The sequence below is a fragment of the Gavialis gangeticus genome, unplaced genomic scaffold (genome assembly GCF_001723915.1).
Source record: "Gavialis gangeticus isolate Ggan-Ray unplaced genomic scaffold, GavGan_comp1, whole genome shotgun sequence".
NCBI classification, from domain to species: domain Eukaryota; kingdom Metazoa; phylum Chordata; order Crocodylia; family Gavialidae; genus Gavialis; species Gavialis gangeticus.
In genome coordinates, this window is record NW_017729034.1 from 58964042 (window position 1) to 58976685 (window position 12644).

General features: G+C 43.0%; 1 non-coding gene across 1 annotated transcript; it reads right to left on the reverse strand.

Moving 5' to 3' along the window:
• Positions 1–3062: 3062 nt before the first annotated feature.
• TRNAN-GUU lies at positions 3063–3136 on the reverse strand. The gene has a single exon. It is a non-coding gene; the product is annotated as a tRNA-Asn (tRNA).
• Between the last annotated feature and the right edge of the window lie 9508 nt (positions 3137–12644).

The following is a 12644-nucleotide window of genomic DNA, read 5'->3' on the forward strand; positions in this document are numbered from 1 at the left end:
CATGTCACAACAGCAAAATATTTCTTTCTTGATGGCTTGCACAGTTTTGTGTATAGTGGACACAAATCTCCTGAGTTGCAGCCCAGTGCCTTAAGCACAAATCCAAGCCTTCTGTTGTTAGTTTTCATTTTCTTCAGTTTTCATCAAGCCCTCTAGGTAAAGGCAAAGGGGAGAGTGGCAGGAAGGATGTCAAGGTGGGAGTGTGCTCAGGAGGAGGAGGTAGATAAGCCCTTCTTTAAATCACTGATAGAAGCTTCCAAATCTCAGGACTTGGTGCTCATGTGGAACTTTAATTATGGGACATCTTCTGGGAGGAAACAAAGCAGTGCACAGGCAGTTCAGCAAATACATAGAGCATGTTCGGAATAACTTTTTCATACAGATGGTAGACAGACCAACTAGGGAGGAAGCTCTTCAAGACCACTGCTTACAGACAGAGAGGAATTAGTTGAGAATAGAAAGGTAGAAGGTAACTTGGGTGACAGCAACCATGAAATGACAGCATTCAAGATCCTAAAGGGAGGAAGGTAGGAGAGCAGCAGAATGAAAACATTGGATGTCAGAAAATCAGGATTCAACAAACTCAGGGCTCTGGTGGGCAGGATCTCATGGGAGGCAAGTCTGAGGGAAAAAGGAGTCCAGGAAAGCTAGATGTACTTTAAGGAGGCCCTCTTAAGGTGCAGGAGCAAGCTAGCCTGTCAGAAGAACAGAAAGTACAACAGGAGGCCAGCCTGACTAGATAGAAATCTCTTCCGTGAGTTGGAATTCAGAAAGTAATCCTATAAAAAGTGGAAATTTGGTCATAATACTAGCAAAAAATATAAATGTATTGCACAGCTTTGCATAGAAAAATTAGGAAGACTAAAGAATGATTTGAGATGCAAGTGGCAAGGGACATAAAAGGCAATAAAAAGTGATTCTACAAGTATGTCAGGAGTAAGAGGAAGACCAAAGAAACCATAGATCCCTTGTAGAATGCAGAAGTCAGTCTAGTTACAGATGATACAGAGAAGGCTGAAGTATTTAATTCCTTTTTTACTTATGTTTTCATAACTGGGGGCAGCTATCTCACACTGAGTGCAACAGGCTGCAGAGATAGGAAAGGATACAAACAGCCTAGAGTAATGGCAGATCAGGTTAAGAATTACTTAGAAAACCTACATGCTTCCAGGTCAGCAGGGCTGGATGGGATACACTGCCTGTGGACCAGGGTACTGAAGGACTTGGCTGAGGTCTGGATTTGAATTAAATTCTGACTCTTGTGGAGGGAGTGGGGTCTGTGGTGGTAGCAGCCATAAGCCAGAAGGAGCTGCTGCTGCTGCTGCTGCTGCTGCTGCCACCTGAGGCACAAGGCGGGCTGAGGGTGGGGGGGGCTTTTGTCTCTTATGGGGGAGCTCTCATCCTTATGGGGGGGGGCCTCAGCTCCCCCAAAGCTGTCCAATAATTTGAACCCTGGCTGAGGTAATTTTGGAGCCATTGGCTGTCCTCTGAGAACTTGTGAAACTTGGGTGAGGTCCTGGATGATTGGAAAAGGGCAAACATAGTGCCCATCTTTAAGTAAGGGAATAAGGAGGATCTGGGGAATTACAGACCAGTCAGACCTGGAAAGATGAGAGAACACATCTTCAAGTAATCAATACATTGTGAAGCACCTAGAGATTAAAAAGGTGATCAGGAGCAATCAGCATGGATTCACCAACAGCAAGTCATGTCTGACCTATCTCATTTCCCTCTATGATAAGGTGACAGGCTTTATGGATGGGGGGAGAGCAGTGGATGTGATATGCTTTGATTTACCAAGACTTTTGACATTGTCTCCCACAACACTCTCACTGACAAACTAAGGAAATACAGGCAAGATGAAAATACTGTAAGGTGGATTGATAACTGGTTGGATCATCATACTCAGCAAATAGTCATCAATAGTTCTATGTCTAGTTGGGAGGAGGTATCAAATACGGTTCCTAGGGGTCTGTCCTGGGTCCAGTATTACTTAATATTTTCTTTAATGACTTGAATGATGAGATGGAATGCACACTTAGCAAATTTATGGTTGATACCAAGTTGGGTGAAGTGGCACACACTGTAGAGGGCAGGGCTAGGATCCATAATGACCTGGACAGATTGGAGAAATGGTCTACACTCTACCAGATGAAATTCAACAAGGACAAGGGCGAAATCCTACACTTAAGATAGAATAACTACATGCACAAATAGAGACTGGGAGTACTTCAGAGAAGGACCTAGGGGCTACAGGGGACCATAAATTGACTATGAGCCAACAGTGTGCTCTCATTGCAAAAAAAAAGCCAACAGCATACTGGGTTGTATCAACAAGAGTATTACTTACAAATCAAGGGAAGTGATTCTTCCACTCTATTTAGCACCAGTGAGGCCTCACTGGAAGTATTATGTCTAGCTTCGGGCCCCACGCTTCAAGAAGGATACAGACAGATTGGAGAGAATCCATTGCACAGTGCCTAAAATGACTAGGACCATAAGAAACAAGATTTATGTGGAAAGGCTGACAGATGTAGTGTTATTTAATCAGGAGAAGAGATGACTGAAGGCAGATTTGATAACAGTCTTCAATAACTGAAATGCTATTATAGAGATGATTTCATAGTTTTCATAGACATTAGGGCTGGAAGGGACCTTGGAAGGTCATTGAGTCCAGCCCCCTGCCCCATGGGCAGGAAGTCAGTTGGGTCACAGGATCCCAGCAAAATAAACATCCAAATGTCTCTTAAAGGAGTCTAGAGTAGGTGCTTGTGGAGCCCAGAGTTGGCTGCAGTACTCCAGCCTCAGACTGAGCACAGTGGGAGGATGACATCCTGGGATTTGTTTGAGAAGCATCTAGGGATGCAAGCCACAGTTTTGCTCGCTTTACCAGGTGCAACATCACATTGGTGGCTCATCTTCATCTTGTGGTCAGTCATGACCTTCACATCCCTTTTGGCCATGGTAGGTGGTACAGGCATGCTGCAAGTTTTTCTTCCCAAGGTGGAGTACCTTGCATTTTTCAGTATTGAATGCCATCAGGTTTTCAAAAAGGCCAGCTCCGTCCCTGGGTGGGCTTGAACCACCAACCTTTCAGTTAACAGCCGAACGCACTAACCAATTGTGCCACAGAGACCAGTTGAAGAGCTGATGACAGAGACCATCTGAGGATGAAGATAAGCTTTTCTCTGTAACTGTAGGGGACAGGACTAGGGGCAATGGCAGAACTGCAGCAGGGGAAATTGAGGTTGGAGAATAGGAGAAACTTTCTGACTAAGAGTCAACATGCATTGGAACAGTCTGCTTAAAGAAATCATGGCATTTCTGCACTGGACAGAGAGGGGCAATGCCAGAGTCCAGGGCCCATTCCTGGTGCATGGGGGTCCATCTGGCCTGAAGACATATCCCGCACCATCTGGCCTGCTGGACCAAAAGGTTGAGCACCACTCTGTTAAATCAAAGAGCCCTCTCATCATATTTCTGTTCCCATGTGGGTAGTGCTGATTGTGATTAATCCACCCGTTCATCTTTTCTTGGGCAAGCTATGAGCTCCCTGTGGCAGAATGCCATCTCAGTCTTTCCCCAAACTCTCCTATCAGGCTTATTACCTATCTGAGAATTTGGTTATCAGGTGACCCTGCCCCCATCTGCTTCAGGTAACCCTGAGTTGTAACCTGAGCTGGATACATTCCTGAGGGAGGGGGGGAACCTGCTCCCTCTGACTACATGACTGGCCTCACACACCTGGGTGGGGGGGCTTGAGCTCCCTATTGTTCTAAGCAATGACATCATGACTGGGAGGGGGCTAGAGACCCTGCCAGTCTACCTGGCAACCAGTGATGCATTTCAAATTGGTTGGTTGGCAGTCAACAACTGCTGGCCTTCATTGGATCAGGTAAATGAGGTCATAAGGTCTATATAAGTTTAAGACTGTCCAGGAGGAGGGGCAGCAGCCATGATGAGGACTCTGAGAGAAGCTGGACCATCTAAAATTCACTCTGTCTCTTGAAACTGATGGTCAATGAACTGCTTGGCTTCAGAGGGAATATTTACCTGCCTCTGGATGATACTTGTGAGTAAGCTACTTGAGATCTAACTAGATATGTAGCTTGCAGTAACTCAGAGGCATGATCAAAGGCTACCATGCTACCGTTTGCTCTAAGGGTTATTCTTTGATATTGCTTTACCCTGTACCCTATTCCAAACCTACTCCTTGTAATCAATAAAGTTCTCCTTTGTACCTAGCATGGGAGATTTTTTGGGAGAGGGTCTAGATTATGCCTTAGAGTCTCCTTGGTCCGGCTGACTAAGGGAGACCACTATTTGTGTTTTATACTAAGGGAAGCACCCCAAGTTCTTGCAGTGGGTCAAGTGCCCTTCAGGACTATAAAGCCTGTGTACTTCATGAAGCACAGAGCCACTAACAGATCAAGACCCATGAGTGGTGGCACCGTTACCCCCAGGTTTGCAGGTGTGCTCCAAGAAGGGGGTCAGCCAGATGTAAGGCATCCCCAGGGAGGCACTTGGAGCTTGGTAGGTGGTCAGATGCAGTGAAGTGGGTGGCTCAGTGCAGAAGCACCCCCTACTGGCCCACCACACTCCCTGAGTATTTTACTATATGATTTTCAGTCCTTTAATCATTCCCATGGTTCTTTTCTGAATCCTCTCCAGCTTCTCAAGATCTTTCTTGAATTACAGTCATACAGTCATAAGTTTGGACAACAATAAGTGGACACTGTAGCATTCTGAATATGACCCAGCTAGAAACGTACCAAAGTCAGTGATGATTCTTCATTTATACTAATATCTGAGACCCACCAGTCAGTCAGTTTGTAATCCATTTAATATGCACCATGCTTATAATGTATTATTCTAGTTTATTAATTAACATACATACATATAAATCCAATGTATAGAAGTTCCAAGTCAAATGCCTTTCATCAATACTATTAACTATCGGCCAACTATGTAATGTCATCAAAAGATATCTAGTTAGTTTGACAAGCTCCAGTTTCTCTAAACCATGTTGTTATTAATTATATTGCATAAGTTTAATTCTTTAATAACTGAACACAGTATTTTAGTGTTTATTGATGTCAAACTGATAGGCCTATGATTGAACAGATTACTGTATTTACTGTTATAAAATATTGGCCAGTACAGTATTAACTTTCTTCCAATCCTCTGGAACTCTCCTGTCATCAAAGACTTATAGAAAACTCAACATTTAAAACACTCAAATGCAGGTTATTTGGATCTCCTTATTTAAAAATGACTGACTGTTTAGCTTCCACCTTAGTTACTGTTGGAATGGAAAACTTTTTATCATCATTGTCATCGTTATCTACAGCCATTGAGGCACCAAGTGTCCGGACTCGGTCTGGCCTTTGAAGACTGTCTCAATGGTCTAAAGGGCGGATGGAAGGTCTGGGCAGCCTCCACTCCTCTATACTCCTGTCTAGGCATATGTGTCAAAGGTCCTGGTGACCTCTCATGCATACACCATGATCCAGAAGGATCAACAGTTGCCTACTTCCATCATTATCTGATATGGCTTAATCCCAAATACAGAACAGCAATATTTTTGGAATACTTCAGCCTTTTCTGCTAATTATTCACAGTTCTACCACTTCCATCCAGTAATGGACCAACATAATCAATAGGGTTATTGAAAAAACTCCTGAGTGTTCATAACTCTGCTGGCCATAGGTTTCTCCTTGTGTCTCGTTGCTTCTGTCATCAATTTTCTACTGTTCTTAGCTTTTAATTTATCTCAATGGTTATCAAATTGTCGTCATTTCCATTTGTTACATATCAGTTTTATTTTATTTACAGATCTTTGTCTTGTAAATCATATTGTTGTTAAAGCAACATAACCTTCTTTCTTGGTTGTAGCTTTTTGGACATCTATTAAACTATTCTTAAACAGCCCCAATTATCCCATAAATTTTAAAATTTAAATTCTTTTTTTCTCAACTGATTTGGCTCATAATTGTTTTCAGCTCTGTGAGGCTGGTTGTTTTAAAGCACTTAGTGTATCCACCATATTAGTGGTTTGGACTTTATTATGTTTACACATAACAAACGTAATCAAGTCATGAGCATTTTGTCTGAGCAACCCTTAATTTTCAGTTCTGTGATCAATTCCTCTTTAGCTGTCAAGATGAGACCTACCATAGAATTTCCCTGTGTTGGATGCAACAATTTTTTGAGTTAGAGCATTCTTGTCTATATTGTTTTAGAAATTCCAAGCATGGTTTTGCTACTGTTAGCATGGGAACTCTGGCATATCTCACTCAGGCTGAAGTCCCCCCTTGATTATGCATTCTCTTTTTCCTTCACATTATAGATAGGCATTTAAGGAGCTAGATATCTCTTCTCTAGGATGATTCACTGATCTGTGATAGGCACTAGCTAGTTCCCCATCTTGTACAAGAGATACTTAGGTAGTACACAAATATATCTGCAAGTCTTCTGAAATTCATCCATCATGAATGGTGTATGAATGAATCCATGTGAATGATGTAGCAGGATATTCAGTCCCACTGATCTCTGCTTTTGCCTTCGTTTTTGCTTAGATCAATATATTTGGATCCCAAACAGATATGTGTAAAGAGATGTTTACAGGGGACATCTATATGTGACACTTTACTACATGTTAGATTAGTCTAATGCACAGTAAAGCGTCACTGTCTACACATGTGCAGGACTTACTACGCATTAAATTAGTCTGATGCATTGTTTTCCAGTAGAAACACATACAAGTACTAGATAAATGGTGCATTAGCATTGTAGCACATGTGTAGATGCTGACTGGAAGCAATTGGCTTCCAGTCAGCCCAGGCAGCAGGAGGCCCACGGCTGCCTGGCTAAGCCCTGAAGTGAGGCAGGGAATTGTGCCAGTTGCAGGGGCAGCTGTCTCTCTGCCACCTGGGGATCAGCATGGGTCCTGGTCCCCATGTGGCTGGGGGAGCTGTGTCAGCTGCAGGGGCAGCTGTCTCCCTGCCACATGGGGATTAGGACCCCAAATTCCCTCATGGCAGGGAGACAGCTGCCCCTGCAGCTGGCACAGATCTCCCTGCCCAATGGAGATGAGGACCAGGTCCTGTGCCCCCTGCCAGTCCCTGGGGCTGGCACTCAGGGGAGCCTGAAGCTCCCCCTGGCTGCTGCAGGTAGGCAGAGTAGGGCAGAAGAAACCCTGGACTGGTTTGCTTCTGTCAGGTGCAATTTGCTCCTGATGGGGGCACATGTGTAGATGTGTACCTGATATTAATGAGACTGAATTTTCTGCACATGTCTACATGTGCATTAATTGTGGGTGTGTCTACATGTGCATTAATTGCACATGTAGATACACCCACAGAGTCACTGTCAGTGACTTCCATGTGTTCAGTAGTGCACATGACTGTTGCTCAGCTTTTACTATAGTCCCTTGAACAATATCAAGCTGTGTTTCTTCTGTGTACGACAGGACCACTAAAAACCATCTAGATAACAGAAATAGCTGTCTGATAGATGCCAGAATGATTAGAGCTGGTAACAGTTCACTCATGAAACAAAAAAACTAAACTAATGCTGCAGATGTTCCTACCTGATATTAACCCCAGACAACCACAGTCAACAGAAAACTTGTTTTGACTTGAGACTACTTTACCCTCCCTGGGTATTCATTACCAGCATAACAATATGGAAAAGCATACTGATGAAAATACGTAACTAGCTATTTGCTAACAAGACATTTTTGAAAGCAAAGCTTTTATCAAGCCTGACATTCCATCAAATCCAGTGGAAAATAGTTGAATATCCTGCTCTATTTCTCAGCTGTGTCTGTTTCTTTCAGCACCAAGAGTGCAACTCTCTCCAGGGAAACACACTGCACTTGCTGCAGTATCAGGACAGAAGATCATGGTGGCACTATCAGCCTGCTTCCCTCCTCCCTTCCTTCTTTTCTGTTTTGTTTAATTCAAACAAATAAAAGGAAACTCTTCTTCTCAAATCAATGGCTGTCTTGGGAAGAGCTGAAACAGAAGGAATATCACTCAAAGTCCCCTGAGCCCTCGTGAGCCTGCAGTCTGGCTGTCAGCATCCTGGCAGATTTATGAGGATGGCCGTGACCAGCTTGAAAGGGCAGTGAGAGGAGAAGAAGAGATCCCAGCCCATTAGTAATTCCCCGCAGGAAAGTGACAGAGTTGATGACATGCATGGAGGACACATTGCAGGAGATGGGCTGTGGGAGACATTCCCATGCAAGAGCGATTTCAGGTCACTTCTGGCTGCAAGATTGGTTTCCACTAATGATCTATTTCCAGTCCTCCCATCCTTTAGGCTATGCACTGACCAGTTCTGTTTTCCCAGAGTGTGGGCTCGACCCTATGATTCTTTCTTTAGCAAAAATTTCCGTTGAGGTCAATAAGAGTTTTATCTGAGTAAAGACAGAAGGATTACTGGTAAACGCAGTTTAGGACTGAAAACACCACAGAACCACACAAGGAGCATATCTGCAGCTGAAAGATTTGATACAGTTTTTTTAACTTCCCATATTCAAGTCAGTACTAAGCATCCACTTTACAACAACAGGCATTCTGGATATTGGAAAGACTTTAGCAATGGGGATAAATGAATTAGTAAAGCAAAAGCACACATCAGCTTGAAGCAGCTCACAAGCTCAAATTCAAACCTTTTTTTAAGGTTCTAAAGTTTTTGCTTGCTTTGCTAGGAATTATTTGCTATTTTTTTATCTTTTCTTCTTCTCTTGAGGGTTCTGGCTGGGACCCGAGATGGAAATACTGATATTTCCTAAGAAAGACTGCAATATTTCCACTAGGGCCTATAATAAGATTATTGTTGTTGCTGTTTTTGTTATGCTGAACATGTGGCTGGAATTGTACAAACATGGGCAAGACTGATGAGTGTTCACATTGTTGAGAAGTTACTCACACGAGTAATCTCTTTGACTTCAAGGAGGAAAAGACATTTGAGAAGAATGTAGGCCATGTGAGATATAGGAAGAACAAAACCAGCTGTAAACTGTGGCAAAATTATGCAGAGCATTGGGAGAGAAGTAAAAGAGCTCAACTACTTATTTTAGAAGTAGAAGTAATATAAATCTTGGAAGAAAACTAACTTGATCGAGATACCCAGGCAAATTTTGTAGACTCAAGCTTTTCAGACACGCTTGTGAAATGTTTGGTTTCTTTAAAATCTGAAATGGACCTCTGAACAATGTGAGGTTCAACCATTATTAATCCATATGATTTATTACATAATTCACTTCTAAGCTATACAAGGCTTTTAATTGTTGTTATGCCATTTATTTCAACTTCACAGACTGAAATGCCCATCTGATATTACTTTAGGAAGTGAGTCGAGATATAGCTTTCTCTTCAGTCTCTGACAACCACAGTAAAGAAAATGTATGTACGTAACATTTACAAGTTAAAATGATGATAATTACCACAAATGAAGCACAAGAAGCAATGAGAATAGGAGAGAACTACAGTGAGGTTTTCCTGTCTCCACATCTTAAGGCCTTTTATAATCTTTATGGGCTGGATTTTCCTCTCGCTGACATCTAGTCAAGACTCAGAATTGCTCTGTGCTAGGAACTTCAGTTAAGCCAAGGAGGAGAGCATGGGGGGCAGTTTCTGGTTCAAAGCTGGTGAGAGTGGGAAGTGAATTAGGCTTTATGATTATACCCACAAAATAGCCAGAGCCCAAGGGAATGCAAGCCCTTGCACATCTTTGATGCCTCTGGGCTGCTCAGATATTCCTCTTTGACCTTTGCATTAATACATTTCAGATAGTTCAGATCTCTGTTGACATACCCTCAGGCATCACTGTCTTGTTACAAGGTCTGAACATCTAAAGAATCAACTTTGTTATCGCAACTAGAATGAACAGACTTCAGGCCAAATTTTCTTAGTTACACCAAAAAAAATCAAGGTTGTTACATTTATTTTGGTGGACTGACTTTGGATGTATCTTCTGGATTTTTAATTTAAATTGGAAATTTTGTGATCTTAGAACTACCTACGGTGTTATCTATGGTGTTTCTGATTGGGCTGGATTCTGCCCTCGGTAACACTTTTGACATCCTTGGGAGCTGTGGCTCCATAACTGAAAACTATCCTGGGCTAGCAAGATTCATGCCTTCCGTGCAACAAATTAACTATGCAATATAAGGATATGCTTGCAGGAGGTAAGATACAGGACAAAATTCCAGACCTGCATATTTATGTTGGTTCAATTATGATTCATTATTGTATCACAACTGCACTTGGAAGTCCCAACTGAGATTGGGGCCACATTTTGCTGGATACTGGTCATGCCTGTGGTGTCAATACACATTGCAAACACTGTCACTGAAATGCCAAGCAGACATATCTGAGAGAGCTTTAAAGTAGTAAGCTGGGGTGCCAGCATCATTTTAGCTGTAGAGCACAGTGCAGGAAACAAAATCTGACTAAGCAACAGGGTAAATGATGAAAAGCTCAGCCTGCCATAAATTCTATGCCATATAAGAACTCAGGTGCCCCAAAGCTAAATGGTAGTCATTGCAGTATAGACCCATGCTTACTGTTTGTGTCTCTACATGAGATGCTAACTGCAAGGTAACCTAATAATACTGCGTAGTAGCATGCCAAGCAAAACCTGTGCTAATATGCTACTGCACAGTTGTATTAAGCTACTGTGCAGTTAGCATCCAAAAAAACTCATGCACTGGCGCTACTGTGCAAGTTACTGCACATTGATTTAGTACTTGGTTATCCAACTACTAAACTTAATGTGCAGTAACTATGGTGCATTAATTAACATGTAGACACATCCACAGAGTCAAACAGAATGTAGACCAACCTCAGCTGTGACCTCTAAGGGACAGTTTTGTGGACATACTCTATTTATCTAACAATGGCATTTCTTTCAGGAGGCAATGTAGATTTATACCTTATAGATTAATTAAATCAGAGATGTATACCGTAAGCTTTCATGAGTTCACAAAAGCTTATGCTTTGATTTAGTTACTCTATAAAGCCTGCTTTCTGCCTGACTTCACACTAACTTGGCTAACAGTCTCTTACCTCTCTCTGTAGGCACGTCCAGATGAGCAGGAACATGTGTTTCCCCGGGGACAAGTAGGAGTGGCACACCTTGTGCCATTGCTACTCGTCCCCAGGACGCCCATGCCATGTGCACTCTGGTGCACGGGAGGTTACTCTGGTGGGGTAGGGGAAGCTGAGGCCAGCAACTGTGCTGGCCCCAGTAGCCTCACCTGGGATCCTGGGAGCCTCTGGGAGCTGCAGCTGCAGCATTCCTGCAGCAGAAAGCCTGGCTGGCAACTGGAGAGTGGCTCTGGCCAGCCACGGATTTGGGTAGCATGTGCTGCCACTACATGCACCACCCCCTTTTTTTTGGCATGCGTTTTTTTAACCCCAGGATCTCTCAGGGTCAAACCCTCCCCGCCCCCCCAATGCAAAGTAGCATTGCGGAAAACAGAGGGGTCTGCGGTGCCACATACTGCACCTCCATGCTTGTCTGGATGTGCCCTCTGTGTCTTTTAGGAGCCTTTCACCACAAAATATGAGCAACAGAGAATCTAGTAGACCTGAGTCAGTAACCTTTTGCCATCCGGGGCAACCCCACCATCAGCCTCAAATCTCCGCTCCTAGAGTAGGCAGCTGCCTGCGTTTACCTGTGCCAAGAGTCCCCACACCCTCTTCAGTGAGGATATGCACAGATGAAGTGACACAGCAGGCTCTGCAGTGGAGGGAGTGCTATGGAGGGGGTGGATGGCATGGGTTAGCTCTATGCCACTGATCCTCTAGGCTGGACCAGACCTCTTTGCAAGTCAGATATGACACATGGGTGGTAGGCTGCTGTACCCTGTGACAGTGAATTTTGTATTGTAGCATGTTTATTATTTTACAAAGATGTGGTTTGACTCAATATACTTGAACTTGAGGTGCCAAAAGAGCAGCCTAAGTGTCAGATGAGTTTGGAGAGTGTTAACCTTGAAACCAAATCCATAGCTAGTCTCTATCTGTGAATATACCAGCTGAGGATCCTATCTTCTCCCATTCCTGACTTCTGGATGGTCGCACATCCGGCCACAAGCAACAAGATGAACCTCCATTTCCAATATTTATTGAAAGACTATTTTCTGGGTGCTCACATAGATACCAGTATATATTTACACTTTAGAACAAAGTAACTTTATATACAAATTAGGTGTGAATCTTCAGTTTCTGACAAGTTCCCTGTGACAGCCTCAAAGACAAAATTTGGTGCAAGACTATTAACATCTGTTCTAGATTTGCTGGATCATGCCAGATATTTCAAATATCATGATAATTATATCATGAAGAAAACATACATGGGACTTCTGACCTTTATATCTATGTAGGGCCAGATCCGGGTCCTGGGAGTTTTACCTTTCATTCCAGTGGTGGCAGGAATGAGCCTCGAGTATATACATGCCTTCAAAAATTACACTGTAAGAGGCTAAAATATTCATCACGCACCATATCATGCAAAAATGGGCAATATTGAGAGTGAATGGGTGAGAAAAGCTGCAGTAAAGGGAAGATAATGGGACCCACAGAGAGAGCAGCGTGTCTGACCAGGAATTTGGAATTTTGGTTTTTGTT